Source organism: Lissotriton helveticus, chromosome 4_1 (assembly GCF_964261635.1).
Source record: "Lissotriton helveticus chromosome 4_1, aLisHel1.1, whole genome shotgun sequence".
NCBI classification, from domain to species: Eukaryota; Metazoa; Chordata; class Amphibia; order Caudata; family Salamandridae; genus Lissotriton; species Lissotriton helveticus.
The window spans coordinates 1,541,645,482-1,541,649,796 of NC_136063.1; the positions used below are offsets into that span (position 1 = coordinate 1,541,645,482).

At 47.7% G+C, this 4,315-nt stretch overlaps 1 non-coding gene across 1 annotated transcript; it reads left to right on the plus strand.

Annotated features, from left to right (window-relative positions):
• Positions 1-512: 512 nt before the first annotated feature.
• On the plus strand, positions 513-585 carry TRNAR-ACG (transfer RNA arginine (anticodon ACG)). The gene has a single exon. It is a non-coding gene; the product is annotated as a tRNA-Arg (tRNA).
• The last annotated feature ends 3,730 nt before the right edge of the window (positions 586-4,315 follow it).

Consider the following 4,315-nt stretch of genomic DNA (forward strand, 5'->3'; position numbering starts at 1 on the left):
AAAATGAAACCAAGGGTAGTGTTTTGTTTTGCAAGAAGCGCCTGAACTACAGTGCTTTCTAGAGCTGGATGGGCTGACAGACAGGCAGAGTCTGTGGCGGCCATCTTATATTTCTAAGGGCGCATCCAGCCTCTGCTCTAAAAAGTTTAATTGAAGGAATACATAATATCCGAGCATTATTTTATGAAAGAAGTGGGGTGGGCTCCCGCCGCCTCGCGTTCACCTCGGGGCTCCTCACACTCCCCGCAGATCTTCTGCTAGTCTTCGCCTAGTTTTTTTCTTGAAACATGACTAAAAAAGCTGTGTCAACGCAATCCGGACGGCTGCTCCTTGATGCAATACATCGTGTGATGTGTAATTGCAACACTTCACTCCGTCTTTGGCATGTGAACTTTTATCAGGGAAAGTGCCAGTTAACAGCACAGTGCTGATCAGCTATCAGTATCACTTTCTACCGATACCCTGGGATTCGTAACTCTGTACTTTCACCCCTATCATCAATTCTCACCAGTGGGCCAGTGGCGCAATGGATAACGCGTCTGCCTACGGAGCAGAAGATTCCAGGTTCGACTCCTGGCTGGCTCGATTATGGATGGTACTTTTTTCAACTAATAATATAAACATTACAATGTTCTGTGTGATATTATAATAAACTGATCTGTAAACTTCGTTACACAAACAGCTAGGCATTTGAATTAAATTACAGAATTTACAGCCAATATTTTTTATTTAAAAGTGGGCCATTCAGAGTTTCTCGAGAGGTCTGTTTTTAACTGTAAAACAGATAACTATCGATTTGCCAAAGGGCCCACTATTTCCATGGAACAACAAATGCTAGTGATTTTTTGAAAAATCTCCTTTACTAACGTGTTCCCGAAGGCACGGACCTTCATAATGGCTGTCACGGATACAGTTGCCAGTGACTTATTCCATTGAAACTTGGCAAAATAACATGGCAACTGAGATACTGGTGCATGGCCACGGTTCTAGAAAAATAAATGACACATTTATTGTGTCTGCGGAACAGTCGTTCTTTCCAGTTGAAATTTATAATGTTGTGCGCAAACAGTTGTATTTCCCGCCACACCTCACTTGCACTGCAGCGGAAAAGAACTAGTTAAGTCGCGAGTTCTGAATGGCTGCCTGACTAAATCGAAAGGACTTTGATCCAATCAGAGCATGGGACAAAATATACAAAGTGACATCACTAATCTTTGCCCAAGAGAGCAGAAGGATGTTAAAGTTGTTGTGACTTTCATTGCTCGTACCTTCTGTGAGTTCCTTAAGTGAGCCCTTTTACACCTCAGTATTTGACTCCTGCTATTATCTTCACTCCTTAATGTGAAAGAGATATAGGGGCAGATTTATGATAACTGGCGCATCCCCAGGGATGCGCCAGTTATTTTGCGCCGCACCATGGGGCAAAAAACGGCACAGATGCTGGACGCATCTGTGCCGTAAAGGTGGCGCATTGCTGGAGTTGCGTCGCAAGCGCGACGCAGCTCCAGCAAGGCTCGGGGGTGCCCCATCTTTACAATGCTGCGTCAAGACCTACACCTGCTTCAAGAAGGCGCAGGGTTTTGACGCAGCATTGGCCTGAAAGTGACTGAGGAAATCTTATAGATTTCACTCAGCCACTTTTGCGAGGCGCACCTGGACCGGAACGCCCACCCTGCGCCGGAACGCCCACAAGTGGCGCAGGGCTTTACAACGTGACGCATCTGCCTAGATGCGCCACGTTGTAAATGGGTCGTAGGGATGCGCCATGTTTACGCCGCAGTTGCGTGATGCAAACGTGGCGCATTCCCAACATAAATCTGCCCCATAATTTCTCCAGCTTCTTCAACCTCTGTAGTGTGCACACGGCCGTCCATATAACAGAGCACATATCTGGTGGTCTAGTACCCCGCCCCGTACTTTACAAACAGCAGTGTGTGATATGTGCGTTTTTCTTACCTCTTTCGACTGACGGTGCCAAAGGGGATCGCGTGATCACACATGTGCCTTATATACCGTTAGTGGTTAATTAGTTAATTGGGGGCGGGGTTCTTTGGTGTAATAAAAAGGTCCTGGTGTAGCCAGGACATTGAACAGTCTAACCTGTGTGGTATTCGTTATTTGTGATCTCAGATACAACATCTTTGGCGACGAAGGTGGGATACACTGTGTGCTGTTCTCCCGCTCCTGGTTCGTTCCGGTGCTGGTGTGGAGCTGCGACGCTCTTTTGGAGGCATTTATTTTCCTGCTGGCGTGCCATCTTGCCGCGGTTCCTGTGCCGAGAGAGAGCAGTGTCCTCCTGTTTCCTGGCGGGTTCGGGGTGTCCTGTTTGCCGCTTGCCTGCTCCGGTGGTGTCTGGGGGCATCGCCAGCCTACGTTCTGTGACGCGTGCTTGACCCTGCGTCCAGAGCGATTACCACATTCTCTACTCATGTGGGTTTACGGCGTTACAAGCGCCTTAGCTTTGGCATTTCGAATGCCGCAGAGGTTTTTCAGGACACTATCCGTGGGGTTTTGTCTGGGCTGAACGGTTTAATAAATGTCAGCGATGATATTTTGGTACATGCCCCGACCTTGGATGAACATCTCAGCCGCCTTAAAGGTGAGTTTCAAAGGTTGTTAGATCATGGCCTCACCCTGCATAAAGAGAAATGTGACTTTTTAAGGAATGACATTTCGTTCTTCGGTTATCGATTCTCGCAGGATGGTGTGTCCCCTGATCCTCTGAAGGTGCGTGATATTCAGTCCGCCTCTGCTTCTGTGAATGTGTCTGGTGTAAGGAGCTTCATGGGGATGGTCAACTACTGTAGCGGATTCATCCGTGGTTTGTCAGAACTAACGGATCCTTTGCGGGAACTCATCAAGTCAAATGTTGCCTGGGATTGTGGCCCGGAACAGGAGTCTGCTTTTCGAGCTACTAAGCAGGCCCTATCTGCTGACACTACCTTGATGTACTTCAATCCGTTGCTGGACTCTGAGCTTTCTGTGGATGCCAGTCCTTGGGGGTTGAGGGAAGTACTTCCCCAGCGGCAGGGGAATGGTGAATTGGCTCCCGTGGCATATGCTAGTCGTGCTTTGACTGCCACCGAACAGAGGTATTCTCACATCGAGAAGGAGGCCATTGCTGTGCATTGGGGATGCCGTCCTTTTCATTTATATTTGTATGGCCAGCCTTTCGTTGTATTTACTGATCATAAACCTCTTATACATTTGTTTATGGGTTCATCTTCAAAGCCTCCTCCCCGTATTGAAAAATGAATTTTGCAGTTGCAAGATTACAGCTTTACAGTGGTTTTCCGTCCTGGGGTTTCGAATCTCGCTGACTATCTTTCCCGGCACTTTCGTCCTGCTACTGTTGCAGAGGAAAATGATGCCGAGGAGGTTGAGGAGTATGTACGTTTGGTGGTAGAACGTTCCAGGCCTCTCCCTATTTCTATGGAGGAGATTTTGAGTGCCACGGCTAGGGATGATTGCCTTCAACTGTGCCTGTCCACTGTTGGTACTGGGAAATGGACTGAGTTGATGCATTCCACTAAGTGTTGTACAGTGGATGCGAAGTCTACTTTGGTTTCCCTTTTTCAGGTACGGGGTGAGTTGGCTCGTTCCCCGGAGGGATGTCTTATGAGGGGACCAAGGTTGGGGATTCCTACCTGTCTTCAACAGCGTGTAGTGGATCTAGCTCATTTGGTTCATCAAGGGGTGGTAAAAACCAAATCCCGTTTGAGATCCAAGTGATGGTTTCCTGGACTGGATGCACTCGTGGAGAGCACAGTGTTGGGCTGTGCGCTGTGTCAATCTGCTGGAGGAGGGGATGCTCCTGCTCCCATCATCACAGAAGGTATCCCCTCTTTCCCGTGGCAGAGGGCAAGTGCTGATTTTGGGTGCTTGCCTGATGGGCGGCATATGTTGGTGGTAATAGATGACTTTTCAAAATATCCTGAAGTGGAACTTATGGACACCATCACCGCATGTCGCACTATTTCGCTATTTGACAAGATCATGGCAACTCATGGTTTGATTTCCGAATTGCGGACAGATAACGGACCCCCTTTTTCTAGTCATGAGTTTTCGAGTTATTTGCAGTCTAGGGGTGTTGTTCATCGTAGGGTCACACCTTTATGGCCTGAGGCTAATGGAGAAGCTGAACGCTTTATGCGAACACTCAATAAAGTCATTAGGATTGCCCTCACAGACCGTCAGGATTTGGATTGTGCCATCTTTTTGTTTTTAAAGGAATACCGGATGACCCCTCATTCCACCACCAAAGTCAGTCCGATGTCTCTTTGTATGAATCGTCCCATTAATGATTTTGTACCCC